Raw genomic sequence first — 18,785 nt, 5'->3', positions numbered from 1 at the left:
ATGTTCCTGCCTCCAGAAGGAGCTGAGCATGACCCTGCTTCTCACAGAAGAATATCATGGTGTTCTTGTGTGCTGGCAGTTGCTACATGCAAATCATAATTTATCCATCTATTGAAACTATGTCACTTGCCAAAATGTTAGGACTCTCTAAACTCATCAAGCACATCAATGTACCTAGGAAGTCAGAGAAATATGAAGTGTGTATTTGAGTCCTACCTGTAAACACACGTGCCATGGCATGGAGTGCACAACCCTCAGATAAAATAGTGCAACAAGTAGGAAGCATAAACCGTATAGAGGTCTATTGTTTTGCTGTGTAAAATTCCCGCAAACTCACTGTGCAGCTTGGGTACTTAGGAAATAAGTCTTTGAATATATCTGCAGTGTGGGAGTGTCTTAGTCAACTTCAGTGCCATAACAAAATACCTAGAGTGGGTGGCTTGAACAATAAAACTTTATTTTCTCACAGCTCTCGAGTCTAGAAGTCCAAGATCAAGGAGCCAGCATGGTCAGTTTCTGGTGGGAGCTCTCTTCCTGGATTGTAGACAGCTGTCTTCCTGCTGTGTCCTCACAGGGCAGGGAGAGAGAGGGAGAAAGGGAGAAAGCAAGCTCTTTAGAGTCTCTTTTAATAAGGTCACTAATCCCACCTTAAAGGCCCCATCCTCATGACCTCATCTAAACCTAATGGCCTCCCAAAGGCCCCACCTCTGAATACCATCATGTTGGAGGTCAGGGCTTCAACATATGAATGTAGGGGGCACACAATCAGTCCATAGCAGGAAGCATAAGGTTATCAGCTTATGGAGGTGGATGTTACTGATGTTCACCAATTTCTAGTTCTTGTCTATTTCTAGTGACGTCTTCATTACATTTCTCCATACCCTTGGAATTAAGTTTGGCTATGTCATTAGTCATGGCTAATGAAATATGAGGCATGTCACTTCCAGGCTAAAACATGTCCCTGCTGTTGCTCAGCTCTCCTGTCATCTCTTACACTATCAAGGTAAGTCCTGAGCCTCTTGTGATGCTCAGGTGTATTCTAGTTACCATGCTGCAGAAGAGCTGAGCAGCTTAAAAAAAGCATTGACTTATATTCATGGATGCTGTGAGTCAAGAATTTGAACAGGGTAAAAAGAGGATGACTTGTCAATGTTCCATTATATCTGAGGCTGGGAAGTCAATGGCTAATGTCTAGAATCATCTGAAGACTTGTTCAATCACATATCTGGTGCTGGGGAAGAAGATTCAAAGGCTGACTGCCACCTTGAGTGCCCACTGTAGACTCTCTAAGTGGTGGGGACTTGCTCACAAATGGCAACATCAAGGCAGTCAGATTTCATACATGGTGGCCCAGGGCTCCAGCAAAGAAGGCAGAAACTACATGGCCTTTTGAAGCCAGCTTGGAAGGCACACATATTACATCAGGTATATGCTATTAGCTGAAGTATCAATAAGCTGTTCCAGGTTCAAGGAGAGGGGACACAGATACCATCTCTCCATCACAGGAGTGTCAAAGAACATGTGTGCATGTCTGGAGTCGGTGGGGAGGGGACTTTTTAAGACCACTACTGAGGGTGTGGAATGCCTGTTTGGAGCACAGCCCCACTGCCCTTCCACAAAACCATGTGGAATAATAATAAACTCTTACTGGGTTAAGCCACTGAGGTTTTGGTGGCATCTGTCCATGCCCAACCCAAATAGAATATCTCCTTAAGTCCTCAAAGAGCTAATGAGCTTCCTCCATAAATATCAAATTAACCAAAACAGGAAAGGCTTCTACTTTAGAGGAGTATAGCTCCAGTACTAAATTCATGCTTCAAAAGCAATCAGGTTGGAGTGTATACCTGAGTTACTTTGTTGTACAACAGAGGTTGGCACAGAACTGTCAATCCATTGTACTTCAATAAAAAAAAAATTATAAAAAAAAAAAAGCAATCAGGTTACACAACTTTAAACCAACATCCCCTAAACTGTGTTTGGAGGAACACAATATATATGTCCAATATTTTTAGCAAGAAAACGGAGGTTCCCAATAAAGCCACAATAGCATGTACCTGCCCCAGGTATCTGCCTCCAACTGCCTGCTAAGTGGCCGTGTCAAACATCGCAGATCAGCCTCAACACTAACCATCAAACAATCGTCTCCTGAGTCCCAAAAACTACTTTCTCTAAGATTCATTGTAGTATAGTTCCTCTCCAAACCCACATTATGTTTGTATCTTTGTGTATTTAAATTCCTGTCTTTGGTCTCCTTTGGTACAGAGGAGAGAGTATGGGCTTGAATTCTACTATTTGACCAGTTATTTCCAATAAGTATGTCAAAGTATCATTCTATGTCTAAAGTTGAACTAAAAGCTGGATTGGGGGGGGATCTACTGAAGACTTGTTAGCGAAGGCTAAGATCTGAAGTAGCATTTCGTCTCCCTGGGGAGGCAAGATGGGCACACAAAACCACATTAGTCATCTGATCGTGTATGATAAGGACATTATCAGAGTCATGAGAAAGGAGATGAGAATTGGTTAAAGTAGAAGGAGACAGCTTTACAGAGGGAACTGGATTCAGCTTGTCTTTGCAAGGAAGACAGATTGGACTGTAAGGGGAGGAGAAAGAATGCGCAGACCATGGAGAGGCAAGAATGCTCATGGGAGGACCTAGTGCAAGGAAGAAACCAGACAGCTGGACTGTGTACAGTGTCCTCATAAAGCATCAAGTTATCAAAGTTAGTGATGGTTCCAACGTCATTGTGATCCACTGGAGAACCTGACTCAGCCCACTTCCCAAGGGCTTCAGACCAGATGGAAAACTAGGTTCCTCTTATTTTATTCTATGACCTGGAGCCGCTTGAAAAAAGCAAGAAAAGTCAAGAGCCTGGGAGGAGGTGGGCTGTGAAACAGAAGGTTCTGGGCACAAATCCAACTCTGCTTCTCAATCGCAGATGAGGACTTAACTCATCCACTCCTCAGCTTCCCCTTTTGCCAAATGAATATGAAATTCTCATTAACATGACTTCTCTGTGGATTAGTTTGACACTGTGTGTAAAGTTCCCAGCACTGTTATGGTTACATGGTAGAGGCTCAAAAGAAGGTGTGTGTTATCATCACCACCATCGTCATTATCATCACCATCACCTCATTAACAAAATGAAAGATCCCAAGGATAAATTCCAAGCTATGCTTTGGAAAGAAATCGACTAGAAAGACAGAGATTTGTAGAGAACACAGGGCTTATGAGTCCTGAGTCAGCAATAGAATGTGCTTCAGCTCAAAAGTTCATTTAAGAATATTTTCCATCCGCGGTGTGTTGGATCTGCAGATGCGGAACCCACGGGTACGGAGGCCGTGTCAAACATCATAGTAATGAAACTGTAGTAATGAAACAAGGAAAGAGCAGCATTATAAAATCCCAGTGCCAGTTAGTGTTGACTTCTTAGGAGGAGGGGGGAGGACAGATGTCAGTGAACATTACTGGCAGTATTCTAGTTCTTGGATTGTGCAGAGGCTTGATACCTGTAACGTATCATTAATAAATGAATAAGTAAAATGGGAGAGGGCCATGCACGAACCGATGATGATAGCTCAAATATCAAGTAAAATCAAATACTGCCCAGTTCTGTACTTGGTTATGTGAAGGATGAGAAAATGTCCTCATGTAGGAGTCTTCCATCCTCTGAACACTGAAGCAAAATAATTATACTCATTAAAGAAAAGAAAGTTAATTTAAGAATATCATTTTGACAAAAGGAAGTACTAATGTCTGCTGCAACATACAACATGGATGAACATTGGAAACACCATGCTAAGTCAAAGAAACCAGATGCAAAAGCCATATTGTAAACTAGAGATGATCATACTAAGTAAAGTAAGTCAGAAAGAGAAAGACAAATAGCATATGATATCATTTATATGTGGACTCTAAAATATGTCACAAATGAACTTACCTGTGAAAAAGAAACAGACTCACAGACATAGAGAACAGACTTGTAGTTGCCAAGGGGGAGGGGTGTGGAGGGAGGGATGGAGTGGGAGTTTGGGGTTGGTAGATGCAAACTATCAACGTTATATACAGAATGGATAAACAAGTCCCTACTGTGTAGCACAGGGAACTATATTCAATATCCTGGGATAAACTGTAATGGAAAAGAATGGGAAAAAGAATGTATATATGTGTATAACTGAGTGACCTTGCTGTATGGCAGAATTTAGCACAACATTGTAAATCAACTATACTTAAATAAAAAAAAAATTAGAAAAAGACCGTATTGTATGAGTCCATTGATATAAAATATTCAGAACAGACAAATCCATAAAGAGAGAGAACAGATTAGGGTTTTCCAGGGGTTCTGGGGAAGAGGCAGTGGGAGTAACTGCTTAATGGGTTTGAGGTTTCCATTCAGGGGGATGAAAAGTTCTGGAACGAGACAGTAATGATGGTTGCAAAACATCATGGATGTACCTAATGCCACTGAATTGTACACTTGACAGTGGTTAAAATGGTAAATTTTAAATTATGTGTATTTTAACACAATAAAAAAGTGGCATCCAAATATATTAGCAGAAAAGTAACATTAAAAATCAGGGAACTAGTGGGAAGCAGCCACATGGCACAGGGAGATCAGCTTGGTGCTTTGTGACCACCTGGAGGGGTGGGATAAGGAGGGTGGGAGGGAGACACAAGAAGGAGGAGATATGGGGATATATGTGTATGTACAGCTGATTCACTTTGTTATAAAGCAGAAACTAACACACCATTGTAAAGCAATTATACTCCAATAAAGATGTGAAAAAAAAAAAAAAAAGCAGGGAACTAACTCTCTCCTAACACTCAGAATTTAAGACCCTAGTAAGATGACTGTACAGTATGGATGCATGATGTTAAAAACGACTGATAGAGAAACTGAAGAGCAATAAAAATAATAAAAATCATAGAAAAGAGACAGTGTAGGGGCTTCCCTGGTGGCACACTGGTTGAGAGTCCGCCTGCCGATGCAGGGGACACAGGTTCGTGCCGCGGTCCGGGAAGATGCCTCATGCCGTGGAGCAGCTGGGCCTGTGAGCCATGGCCACTGAGCCTGCGCGTCTGGAGCCTGTGCTCCACAACGGGAGAGGCCACAACAGTGAGAGGCCCGCGTACCGCAAAAAAAAAAAAAAAAAAAAAAAAAAAAAAGAAAAGAAAGAAAAGAGACAGCGTACCAAAAAGTGGTCAGAGATGGAATGACTAGAACAGACAGAGGAGACAGCAATAACGTGTAGAAATAGGAGAGGTTATCTGAGATTATCTGACTGTCCATGTACGCTCTATTAAAATAACAAGATTGTCCTTGCATAATTCCCCACTCTAATTCATTTCAGCAAAAGTCCCACCCCAGAACCACTGGGGCACTGAAAGCTAACTATAACTAAACTGTGTACAGTGAAACAATACTGTATTGTAATCAATTTTCATATTTTCCCAAATTTCAATGCATAGAGAAACTCGAATCTTGGTGTAATATTTTCCCCACGGATAGGGAAAGCTGATACGTTCACCATTTGGAAGACAGAGAGAGAAGGATGCTTTCTGGAGAAGGAGTTAAAAGATGTTAAACTGAGTAGAAGGTGGACCATTGTGCACAACTCTCCCCTCACTACAGCTGGTCATCTGCTGGAACCAGTGAGCAGAGTGGCACTTGCAGTCTGAGAGGGAAGTGGCTGAAATCAGGAAGCCCTTTATTTGGAGGAAAGCTTTGTTAGCAAGGACAGTTAAGGGGCTGTGGTCAGAATGCCCAGCTGAGGCTACCCCAGGAGTCCTGTAAGAGAAAGGCCTGAGCTCGTGCTGTCAGGCTCAGCTCTGAGTCAGCAAACAAATATACAGTGTTTGAGTTAAAGTTTCATGTAGTGCTGTAATAATTAATCTTGCTTCGATGTTTATAAGGTCATCATTTTGGAATCTGTAGACTAACAGACAGTAATAACTCCACGGATCAGGCTGCCTGAATCCAATTACAAATATCTCATCTATAGTGGCAGCAACTTGGAGTGAGGTGAAACTTGGAAGAAAGGCTGGAAAAGTTCCATCCGGACCGCTAGCCTGAAAAAATGCTGATAAACATGAAATTTATCAACAATTCTGAAATTTCTTTCCCAGATAGAAACATTTTACGCTATGAGCTTTTTGAGGACTCTTTTTCGGAGGAGGCTTACTGCACACCATGGGTTCAGAATGCAAATCACCACCTACAGTGGAAGAAAGCGATAAATTTAAAAAGCAGATTTTCAGAGAAAGACCCAAAGGAAGAGAAACAAATGGACAAATGGGGTGGGGAAGGTAAGATAAAGGGATGGAGTGAGATGAGGGGGGACAGAGATGAAAATAAGAAAGATCCCAAAAAGGAGACTCACTTCATCTCTTCAAATTTCCTGGTGTCCTGATGGAGTAATGGGAGATTCCAACATAGATGGGAGGATCTAAGTAAAGGATCAGTGGACATCAGCTGGCTGTTTATTTGTTCCCAGACCCGAGCATTGTCCACCTCTCATCTGACACCTCTCTCACCCACCGGTGGCCCCTGATCTGCTCCAGCTAAGTTTGTTTCCTTGTTGACCAACACGCCAACACATCACAACAAGAAGTTGGCATGGAAAATGACTTAAAACATGCATCACGCTCATAGGAAGAGAGTCAGTCTTTTTATCTGCCCCTGCAAAATATGAATTGCACCAAAGGACACTTCGTCATCATAAAAGAACGATGAGCTGCCATGCTGACCTGTATACCTAGGGCTTGGAGAACAAGGAGGCCAGTCAGGGTTCTATCTCCCCTGACACCAGGGTGCAGGGTCACACTCCCATCTGCTCACTTAGTTGTGACTGCCAAAAGTTCTGCAATCCTTTCTAGACTTTAGAACCATGAAGATTACAATGTCTCATCTCAAGAAGAAAGGAAGTGCCTTTTTTTTTGGATTAAGTTTGGTCTGTTGTTTGTTTTGCTCTGTTTCCACTTGCTCTCTGGTCAGCTACCCACTCTTCAGAATGGAACCAGACTCCCTCGGCACCATGAACAGGACCCTGGCTTTTTCCCAGGCCTCCTGCAGAACTTCTAACACCTTCCTCACACAGATTGCAGGTAGGAGATTAGAAGCACAGAGCTCTGGAATTGTAAGGATGGAAAAGAAGATGTAAATAAAGGTCCACCTTTCAATCTCCTGGGACTCCAGTTCAAATTTAAGTGCTCAAAACAGTGACCCTCTCCTAGAGAAAGGGAGCTGCTGCTCCACCCACAGTGCAACAGGCTGTTTCCTGGCTGGTGCTGCCCATCTCTGGGCTAAAGCCAGAGTGCCTGCTGCATGAGCTGTGAGCACACATGGTCCAGCAGAAACCCCTTTGTTGTCCACATCTGTCCCTTTAAAATGACGGTAAGGTCCACTTTCTCCCTGCATTGCATCTGTTTCCCTGGCATCCCACGTTTCTGTTACAGAGAGCTAAATCCTCGATTTATTGCTTTCTCTTTTTTAAAGTAAGACAACGTAGGTTCAAGACATTTAGCAAATATCTCTAGCTAAGCCCCAAATTTAAAGATGAGGAAGGATTTGGAATTCCCTATACTATTCTCCTGTGACCAGGTTGTGTGTTGTTTGTTTCCCAGGCATGTTGTCATACGAGGCTCTTTGGCTACATATAAAGATGTCTTAATTGGTCTCAGTGATTTCCAGCTTGCAAGACATCACCTAGAGCTAGACTGGTGCAAAATTTTTAAACTTTTAATTAGCATTTTAAAAATTAAAAATAAACCTTAGAGTTAGACCAGTCCGTATTCAAATGCTCTGGGCATCAGTCCCAGCTACTCACCAGCTGGTGACTTGAGACCAGTTACCTAACTTCCCCATGCCTCAGTTTCCCAACTTCCCCATGCCTCAGTTTCCCGCATCTACAAAACTCTGATGAGAACTCCTGCCCTACCTACTTGGCAATACTAAAATGGAAAAATGCTACGAATTATAAAGCATTCAAAGTTGCTGTCTCATGACTGAGAATACCAACTTGTTCATCATAATAATTACTGGGGGACTTGCAGGTTATGCTCAAGTCATTGGAGAGTAAAACACAAGTAACTTCCTACTAAACTACTGAACTACAGGGCTTCTTCCAGAACCCATCCATGCGAGCGCTAGTAGTTACCTTTCCATCTACGGTATGGAACACCTGTTTTTACAGAATGATCATCTGAGTGCAGCTGTTTCCAAATCTAAAAATGAGTCAAAGTATAAGCAATCTTTTAATTTTTAAACTATACGGTAAAGTCAAATTTTTCCCCTTTGGTGTACAGGTCTATGAACTTTCATACGTACAGACTGGCCTAACCACCACCCCAATCAGTGTACTGACAGGTTCCATCACCTAAAACATTCCCTTAATGGACACATTCTTTCTCCCTCTCCCCACCTCACAGCACCTGCAAGCATGGATCTGTTCTCAGGGTCTATTCTGACCTTTTTGGAAAACGTCATCTAAATGGAATCATACAGTATTCAGTTGCTTGAAACTGGCTGTTTTTCACTCAGCATAGCATCTTTGAGAATCATCATCAAAGTTATTGTCTGTTTCTTTTCATTACTAAATAGTATTCCCTGGTACTGATGTACCACAGTTGGTTTAACCATTCACCTGGTAAAGGACATCTGGTTTATTTCCACATCTTAGCGATTATTAATAGAGCAGCATAAACATTCACGTGTAAGTTGTTGCGTGAGCCTAAGTTTTCATCTCTCTAGGGTAAACACCTAGGAGTGGGATTGCTGGGTCACCCAAATCATTCTTTTATAGTGACAGGTAAATTTCAACATCACATTAAATCTCCAGATTTTTTTTCAAGTCAATCTCTTAAAATAAGAGACTAAAAACACTATTAAACAACACTCAAAAACTCATGTACTCTTCCCTCTCTCAAAATTTGAGGTTTTGATACTTTTGTGCTATTTTTGAGTGTTTTCCATAGATATTTAAAATGTCATTTTACCACATTGTAAATAATTTTCAGTGATTCTATCGAGTTATTTTTATCAGCTAAGAGACATCCATTTGACTTTCTGAAATAAAGACAAAATAAAGCTAAGTAGAAAGGGGGTTCAACATCAGAGTTTGAGTTAACACAGACTGCATCTAGCATAATTTTGAAGCCACTAAGGCTGAACTTTATGAAGAACACTCCTTCAACACTACTCATCAAGTAACCCTTGGGGTGTTTGAAGATACTTTTTAGGAATGCCCCCAAAGGCCTGGATTTAGCATTTGTTAAGCAGTCCTGGAGGAAGCCACAGTCACTGGAGTTTTGTGAGCCAGTCTCTAACGTGGTATCTCTTGCCCTGAGCCTCATGGGTCCCACAGGCCTCAGAACAATCTTCATTCCCATGGTTGAAGATGACAGCATAATGTCAGTGTACTTAAAATTCAATTTCGTTCTTCCTAATCTATGCTCCATTATGCAGGCCTTTGAAATAGTCTCCAAAGAAGGTAAGGCTTCTATTGATTCCCATTCTCCTACATAGCAACTGGTGTGTAGCAACCCATAGTATAATACGAGGGGGAGAAAATATTGATTCTAGGAAACTTAATATTATTAAAAGACAGTTGTATTAAATCTCTTTCCTGGACTTAGCTGAGCGCCTTTTTTTTTTTTCTTTCCCATTTTCAGAAAATCAATGAAGCTAATACCCTTGTTAGTTTTAGAGTTTCTACGACAGCAGTTTCATGTCATCACAGAACCATCGGAAGGTTTGTAGGCTCAGTGCTCAAAGCTTGCAGCCCTTGACTGACCGACGATAATAACAGTCCTCTGTTTAGTTTTTTCTCTTTAGTTATTCTGCCACTCAGAGGGGGAAGTTGTATTCGAATTACATTTCCCATGTTATCTGTTTTCTCCGGTGTGTAAAAGTCTCAAGATAATGCTCAGCCTTCACCATAAAATGCCTAAGTGCCTATGATAAAGTTCACTTCACAAATGCAATTTGCAGTTTGAGAGAAGTCTATAGAAATAAAACCAACAGGAATCAACATGGCAGGGCGGGGGGGGGGGGGTGTTGCTTGATGGAGAACACCTGCCAACTGAAAACCCCAGAATCTGCTATTTAAGACTGTAAGTCACATTGGTTTTTCTGTGGACCATCCAAACATGAGCTTTCCTTTTTATAAGAAGCAGCTGCTTCTGATTTGTGACAAGATTAAAGCATTTTGGAATCTCTTTCCAGCATCCAAGTTCTGATAGAATGTCTGCTATGTCATTATCAAATATAACAAGACTGTAATATGGCTCCAGAGTCAATGAACCAAAGACTGGAGTCTTCTTCTAATTATATAATATGAAACTTCTTGTAATTCTGATGCCATGAATTTGGAATTTGTGATTAATATGAGTTAGACTGCTAAGCAAGCATTTTCATCATAGATACTGCAAACAGTATTTTAAAAATAAGATGGCAAGAATAATGCTGAAACTATGTGAAAAACAAACTGTTTTCAAACCCCCTCAAAGACTTTAGAAGCCACAATTAGCATGCAAATATTTGTGGTGCTTTTTATAGTTATTTTATATCCCTTTCCTCTGGCTTCTCTTGGGAGTGGTATTCTCAGCTTCCAACTGACCAAGTCCACCTGGACATTTCAGACACCATGAATTGATTTGCCCCAAACTGGACTGGATATTTGTATTTCTTGCTCACTGTCTCTCTTCCTGTTTTCCCACTTTCCATGAAAGAACTCATCTCTACTGTCACCTAAAAGAGAAATCTGAAAAGCAACCAAGGACTGTTGACTGACGTTGACACTGTCTAAGAAATATCTGTCTAACTTGACTCCTCTCCCCTAGAATTCATCCTATTGCTGCTTCCTCCCCACTCACCGGACCCCTGAAAGGCCTCTTACCTACCAGCATCTCTGGTCCCAGAGACACCCTCCTGAAAAAAGCAAAGCATCAGATCATATTGAAAACTGCCCTTGGCTTCATATCACCCATCAGATAACATGCCGAGTCACCAGCACCCTGTGCTGGGAAGGCTCTGGACTCAAAGATGATGCACATGAGCTTGAGCAGATACCAGAGAAGAAATGCCTGTGTCCCCTTTGGGTGAAGGTAGGAGACCCAAATGGCTCGAACAGGAGTTTTTGTTAGTGGTATTTATACAAAATGGGTCATAGAGGTGAAGGGGGTCCAGACCAGTGGAGACTTGAAAATCAGCCTGAGACTTTTTGACTGTATCCCTCCATCCGTGGGGAATCATGGTATGTCATGAGCAGAAGAGGCAGAGAGAAGCAATGTCCAATTGGAAACACCAATCCCCTCCCCTGCTGCCACACAAACAACTAAATGATGTCATTAGGCTACTAGCTATTTTTGCTAGTGACTACTTCATTTGTCTTTCATGGGAAACAAGGAGAGAAAGAGAGATTTATTGACAAGTAACTCTTTAGGAGCTTCCCTTTAATACACTTTGAATTTTTAAGTAACACTTTGTACTGGCTCTACACACATAAATGCTGTTTCAGAGATTTACAATGTATTAGTAGTAGTATATAGCTTAACTGTGATGGTCCTTTCTCCAGAGGATAAAAAAATAGAAATATAGTACATCATCAGATAAAGTTCTAACATATTAATGAGGGGACTTCATTTCTTTGAACCAAAGAAACCAAAAAAATATGATGAAGAATGCATTAATGAGGGTTTCAAACTTAAGTGCCTGGTCCTTTTAGTCCAAAGCCATTTTATCAGATAATCTCATTCAAAGTAAGACACAGTGGTCCTATGTGTTATCGCCTCCATTTGAGAAGATCATTTAAAAATCATTTAAAAGGGAGTTGGTATGTACACACCACAATTTGTTTATCCAACCATCCACTGATGAACATTTGGGTTCAGTCATTTAAAAAAATGAAGTACTGACACATGCTATAACATGGATGAACCTTGAAATATTATGCTAAGTGAAAAAAGCCAGACACAAAAGACATGTTGTATGATTTCATTTACATGAAATGCCCAGAACAGGCTAATCCATAGACACAGAAAGCAGATTTGTGGCTGCCAGGGGCTGGATGGAGAATGAGGAATGACTGCTTAGTGGATACAGGATTTCCTTTTGGGGTGATGAAGTTGTTTTGGAACTAGATAGAGGTGGTGGTTATACAGTGCTGTGGGTCTAATTAATGCCACTGAATTCTTCACTTTAAAATGGTTAATTTTGTGTTATGTGAATTTCACCACAATTTTAAAAGGGGGGAGGCGGTCTGTAGATGGTCATCCAGGAGGCTGTTACAGTGAAATTTCAGACATTGTGGCAATAGGGTAGAGCTTTCCTATTAAGGAGCTTTCTCAGGGTCCCTAAATCACAGGAATGAGCTTGCCTTTGTCCAGGACTGAACTTGCCTCAGATAAAAAGTCCTCACTGTGGCTTGTCTGGGAAGCCAAGGTTAGCTCTCAAGAAGGGAAGGAGAGTTGGCCTCAACCTTCCACTGGCATGGATCCATCCTCTGTGCAGAAAAAGAAATAATAAGTAACTAATGCTGACTGGAATTAATTTTATTATTATCCTTATGCTATGCTGACCTTTTCTTTTCTGTGGCCTAAAATTAGATCTTGTGTTGTTTATCCAACTTTTGCCTGGGATTCTTTTTTAAGTTGTATTGATTCCCTACTGCTGTGGCAGCAGAACCAAGCCAAGAGGAGACCTGGTGGTTACACACAGTTTACTTTATGGTTTCACCCTCAGACACAGACCGAGGCAGCGACATTTGTTTCTGGTTACTGATGACACATGCATTTCATCTTTCTTTCTCATGCCCCAGGCTAACCTGGGAAGCCTACCCAGGGCCTTACGCAAGGGAGCCCCTGGTTGCTGAGGCTGCAGACTATAGAGTCTAGAAGTCTGAGACTTGAAGACCCACCCACCCGATTCCCATTGGATAAGAATGCCAGCCTTTCTCAGGGCAGGAAATCAACATGATGAGGGCAAAAGATAAAGAAGAGACTAGATGGAAGTGAGCTTTGAGTAGGTAGAGTTTTGCTGTCCTGCTTTTTGATGTGAGTGGATGTACGTTCAACTTTGCCTTTCTATGAAAAAAGTCACCAGGAGGAGGGCACAGCTGTCAGGGTCCATTCAAAGGACAGAAATCACTCTAGTTATTTTAACAAGGAAGATGTAATGCAAAGAAATGTTAACTATAAAAGATGCTTAACTATTTTAGTTTTAAAAAGGGACCCTAAAGAAGTAGCATTACCTTTAGGATGAGGAAGAGAGATAAAAGGACAAAGAATTAGGGGAGAAGCCCCCTCTTGCCACCCACAAGGCTGAGACTCAGAGCTCAGCAGAGGGGACTTAGCTACCACAAGAACTTACAACCTGCTGGTGGTCAAGAAACATTCTGGAAGGCAAAGGCCAGAGGTGGTCTGGAGAAGCATCCTGTCATTGTAGGGGTGTGTGGGGGAAGAGCTTCTGGAAAGTGGCCACCAGAAGGGAGAGCATGGCCAGAGGTCAACAGCCGGAGCTCAGCTACATAGGCCACTGGACCACTGCAGAGGAGGGTAACGCTGAAGATCCAGAACTCAGGAGCAAAGAGTCTTCACCTTGCATTGCCATTCTAATGAAGTTAACATTTGGCCAGTGGGCAAAGGAGAAATGTTTACAGGGTCCAGCTCCAGTATCACAAATCAGGGCAGAGAAGAGTCAATCTGGAGCTGGGAGACAATACATTGACACTTTGCACAGATGGGGACCCCCGTTCTAGATCTGGTCTCACTTCAAGGGCAGGCAGACCCTTCACCTCAGTGAACTGTTATCATGGTATCTCCATCCCTGGGAGGAGCACAGACAGCATTCTTCATCAACTCCATTCGCCAGTACTCAGTGATATATCCAGGTGAGTCAAGGGACATCATTAAACTTTCAAAAACAGTGGTTGATAAATATTTTCACAGCATCTCAGGTGGAGGAGAAAGATCAAGAGGAGGACTTTCGTAAACTTAGATGTGGCCCCAAATGGCTGCATTTTCACCAAAGTCAGTTTCCTTTTCCTCCTGAGCATCCAGCTAGACTCTGTTCCCAGCTTCCTTTTACAGTTAGGCAGAGGCCACATAACTGATTCTAGCCAATGGGATGTAAGCAAAAGTAATATATCCCACTCCCAGGCCTGGCCCTTAGAACAGCCCCGGCCCTTATGTCCTCTCTCTTCCATGACCCACTAGCTGCTTGCAGAAGAGGGGGTCTGTGGTCTTAGGGAATGGCAGAGCTTCTAAGGAAGGAGCCTAGGGCCCCGAGTTACCTTTTGGAGGAGAGTATCCCTGGAGAGTTGCCCAGCCAGATATAGCCACATTGGACTGTGATGACAGGAAAGAATAAGCCCTTAGTGCAGTGGTTTCCAGACCAGCAGTGTCAGCATCACTTGCAAACTTGTTAAAAATGCAAATTCCCGGCTTTGACCAAGGCATACTCAATAAGAAACCCTGCGAAAGGGTTTCTAAAAGCCCTGTATTTTAATAAGGAGATTTAGACACTCTAAAGTTTGAGAACGTCTGCCTTATTGTGTAAGGATACTGAGATTTGGAGGGTTTTTGTTAAGTCACTTAGATAACTATCTACAGGGAGTCCCAAAATAAAAACCATAAACTGCGTCCTTGGTAACCAATTAAAATTTGACTGCTGCTTCACTAGAGACCTTTGTCACGGCTCCATTCATTCCAAGCCTGGACCAAGCTGATTAGGTCTTCATAAGGTTGAAGACTTACTAACCTCGGGTATCACCTGTGACATTTGACCGGGAACCGGAAAACCAGGACTGGGTTCACTAATTGAATTTTTTAGACAAGTCACTTAACCTGCTCATTTTATCGCCTCTGCAAAAAGCAGATCAATTCCAACCCATTTAGTAGTTACCTGGAGGAAAAATCCTCAGACAAGCATGAGCCAATAGATTGTAAGTCCATGTTTAGAGAAATTCCATATGATTGTTTTTATATCCATCAAACTTTAGAAAACAGAAGACAAAACCCAGCAGCTCTTCAACTCCATACACCAGCTGCAAACAGGGGACTGCGCAGAAACAAACGATCTAGGTTAACTCGTTTTCAATTTAGAACTTTCCAAAGGCGAAGTTTTCTATTTCAACTGTTGACCAAAATGTAATGCCATCTCTACAAAAATTGTGGTTGTTTAATTTCCCAAATATAAAGTCCAAATTTTAGGGTTTTTGAGATCACATTTCCCAGGGGGAAAAATATCATCATTTCAGGGAAACGGGAAGCTTGGAAAGAGCATCTAATATCAAAGCAATGTGTTTAATTAGCCACGTGGGTAAACAAGGGCAGCCAGGAATGCAGCGGCTCAGAGGAGAGTCATGGCATTTAGTTCCAGCTCCGTGCAAAGCCACATCTTCAGCACTTAGTTCAGAAGTAATTACCATCTCGCTGGCCCTCGGGTAGAGGGAGAAAAGAAATAACTATATTCATCTTGTGATTAAATGGCAATTAGCAGCTAAGTACCCTGCAATAATGTGGCACTTACCACCTCATCACAATATCAGCAGCTTCCCTGGCCAATCCCACCATCCCACTGGGTATCAGAGCACAGTGCTGCATGGCTAGGACCCTAGGGAGGACCCAGGCACCAGCCAACATAGGTCAGAGTGAGGCACAAGTTAGTGGTTAAATGGGGACTCTACAGCCAAGCTGCCTGGGTTCCAAATACAACCCCACCACTTATCAACCTGCCAACTTGGCCGAGTTACTTAAATCTTTCTCAGCATCAGTGTCCTCATCTGAAAATTGGGGGAAAGAGTTGTTTCTAGCACATAGCATGGTGAGTGTGAGGCTTAAGTGAGTTAATAGATGCAAAGCATTCAGGAGAGCTCCCAGAACACGGAATATTCTCAGTCAAAGATGGCTAATGTTTCCCCATGCTTCTCCTTCATGGGTCTGGGACAGATGAACCCTTTCCAGCCATGCATGACTTAATGCTAAAAATAATTTTAAATGTATTGTACTACCCAAAACAGAAACACACACAAACAAAATACCCTCTCTTATACCAGCCTGTCCCTTTGGTTCTGGATGAATTCTGATTTATCCTGTACCTGAGGGACCGCCCTCAGTTGTTACAAATTGTGAAACAAATAGAAGCAACATCCAGGAAGGCCTGAACGGAAATTTTTTATTTCCCAGAAAGAGCAAGGCTATGGATTCAGACAAGAAACTGGGAAGTCCAACATCTCAAGACAAAAATGAATGAGGATGGACTTACGTAAGGCCAAAGGGACGATGGGTGTGGCCAGCTCTTGATTATCTACATTTATAGCCACCGGATGCTTCTCAGGCTGACGTCTCCTCTCACCACAGACATTGTGAACTTGGTGCACAAATGATTTCTGAAATTAGTTTTAAAACATAATAAATGATAAATCTGTTGCAAGACCATAGAACATTTTTAAGGTTACCCATTTGGGGCAGCAGGGGTCATTTGTTCTTAGATGCTTTCCTAACCCCTGCCCTACTCTGCTCTGCACAGCTGGGGCCTGCATTTCCCATGCTCCTTGCCAATTAGCTTTGTCCAACACGAGACAATGGTAAGACTGGAGAGTCTTACTCTACCTGTAACAGAGATTCCAACAGTGCCTGCACCTCCTATCAGATAGCTCTCCACTCTTGGTTCCCAGCTCCAGCCAGGATATCCCCACTCTGGGGCTCCAGTTCAATATCACATCCTTGCCATGTCCTTCTCCAGCCCAAGAGGTGGCAGCGGAATGTTCTTATTGCTAATCACTGATTGACTAATGGTTCTCTGGTGGTTTCTTAGCTGTAACCTCACTTATGTAACCAATCCCCTTTATTAAATTCCCTCTGTTTGAAATACCTAGACTAGATTTTATTCCCTGAAGAAACACTGACTGATAAACCAGCGCTTCATCTATGTTACTTTCTCCCTCTTCCAATATCTCAGTGAGAAAAGCACTGGACTAGGAATCAGGAGCCCTGAGTTCTGGTCTCAGTTCTGCCACTAACTGACCGTGTTACCATGGGCATTCTTCTCTGTGCCTCAGTTTCCTAATAAATAAGATGACTGGACTTGGGGATCTCAAATAACACTTTCAGCTATAAAGTTCCGGGACTAGACATTCTGACCAGTGTCACCTGGCACTTCAGAATGTGGGAACCCGTGGCATTGACTTACTCCCTGCGTTGGCTCACACACAGCCACTAGTGTGTCATTTTACATCAGCAGCTGAGTTAGAGCAAGGTGGTCTCGTCTGTTTTGTAGGTGAGGCCAGGGTCTGCATGTACGGAGGGGTGGCCATACCTATACATGTATGTTCTTGTGATTCCCTAAGAAACATTCATAGGGGCATGATTCTCTCTCTATTCATGATTTAAACTTATAAAGAACTGAGCATATTAACATTGAAAGATGAGGATTGGTGAGGATGATACCATCGAAATTAACATTTCAGCCAAACTAATATAAAGATACTAAATAATAAGCATGAATCCATGATACATTTGGAGCCTCAGCAAGTAGATTTCTATTTTCTTTCTCTTCTCTGAGCTGGCAGTTCTCATTTTCTCCTCACAAGACAGCATGATCAGTTATGGGTCACACACGGGTAGAGCCATGGAAAACTTCCAGTGTGCTATATGTAACCTGACCCCTTCTGCTTTTTCTCATCATTATGTAAAAATTCTTATTCTTTTCTAATGCCTTCAGTACTGATAGAGTTAGCTTTTAATTCATTTTAGGCTAGAGTTACAATCAAGTACATATTTAAGTCAGTTATCAATTCATGTCCTTTACTGATAGAACTTTTGTTTTAATTTTTATTTTTGACTGCATTTGGTCTTGTTGCTGCACGCGGGCTTTCTCTAGTGGGGGCTACTCTTCATTGCGGTGTGTGGACTTCTCATTGTGGTGGCTTCTCTGGTTGCGGAGCACGGGCTCTAGTCATGCGGGCTTCAGTAGCTGCAGCACGTGAGCTCAGTAGTTGTGGCTCACGGGCTTAGTTGCTCCGCAGCATATGGGATCTTCCCAGACCAGGGATCGAACCTGTGTCCCTTGCATTGGCAGGCGGGTTTTTAACTGCTGCACCACCAGGGAAGTCCCTAGAACTTCTAAATATAAGTTTATATGCATGCATGTGTGTTTACATACATCTCACACACACACACTCACAAAACTCAACCTTGAAGATATTTCTACAGTGAAAAGTCTCATAAATTTTTTCTTCTCATCAACATAGTCTTAAACTTCACCCAGAAGTAATCCATTTTCCTTTAACTCCTCAGTGCTTCATAAAAAGACTGATATCCTCTTTTTATCAGAAACCAGCACTGAAGTATTCATCTATAACTGCAATGTCCAATATGGTAATCACTAAACACATGTAGCTATTGCGTACTTGAGATGTGGCTGGTTCGAATCAATTTATGGCATAAATGTAAAAACACACCAGATTTTGAAGTCTCAATATGAGAAAAATAAACATAACATAATCTCATTAATATTTTTATATTGACTGCATGTTGAAATTATAATATTTTGGACACCTTGTGGTGAAAAAATACTGTTAAAATTAATTCCATGTATCTATTTTCATTAGAAAAATTTAAAACACATCACATCCTATTTCTACTGGGCAACATTGATTCTAGAAGTTAAAGGATATGAAAAGATGCTTCTTCCGTGTTTTCTTTCCTTACAGAAGAACTTTGATGAGAAGCAGCAGTATCGACCACAGTTGATGGGGGTGGGGGCAGGAAAGGGCTGAATTTATAGGAA

General features: G+C 41.9%; 1 protein-coding gene across 6 annotated transcripts in view; it reads right to left on the bottom strand.

The window, feature by feature from the left end:
• The window catches only part of SETD4 (SET domain containing 4), a 431,158-nt gene that overhangs the window by 9,469 nt on the left and 402,904 nt on the right, over positions 1-18,785 (bottom strand). For all 6 annotated transcript variants that reach the window (XR_014015954.1, XR_014015955.1, XR_014015956.1 and 3 more), the window contains one exon: positions 16,260-16,383. The gene's annotated coding sequence lies outside the window, so the exon portion shown is untranslated. The remainder of the gene's footprint in view (positions 1-16,259; positions 16,384-18,785) is intronic.

This window comes from Mesoplodon bidens (genome assembly GCF_964165515.1).
Source record: "Mesoplodon bidens genome assembly, chromosome: 5".
Taxonomy (NCBI): domain Eukaryota; kingdom Metazoa; phylum Chordata; class Mammalia; order Artiodactyla; family Ziphiidae; genus Mesoplodon; species Mesoplodon bidens.
The sequence above is the reverse complement of the archived record's forward strand: the minus strand, read 5'-3'. Positions and strand labels throughout refer to the sequence as shown.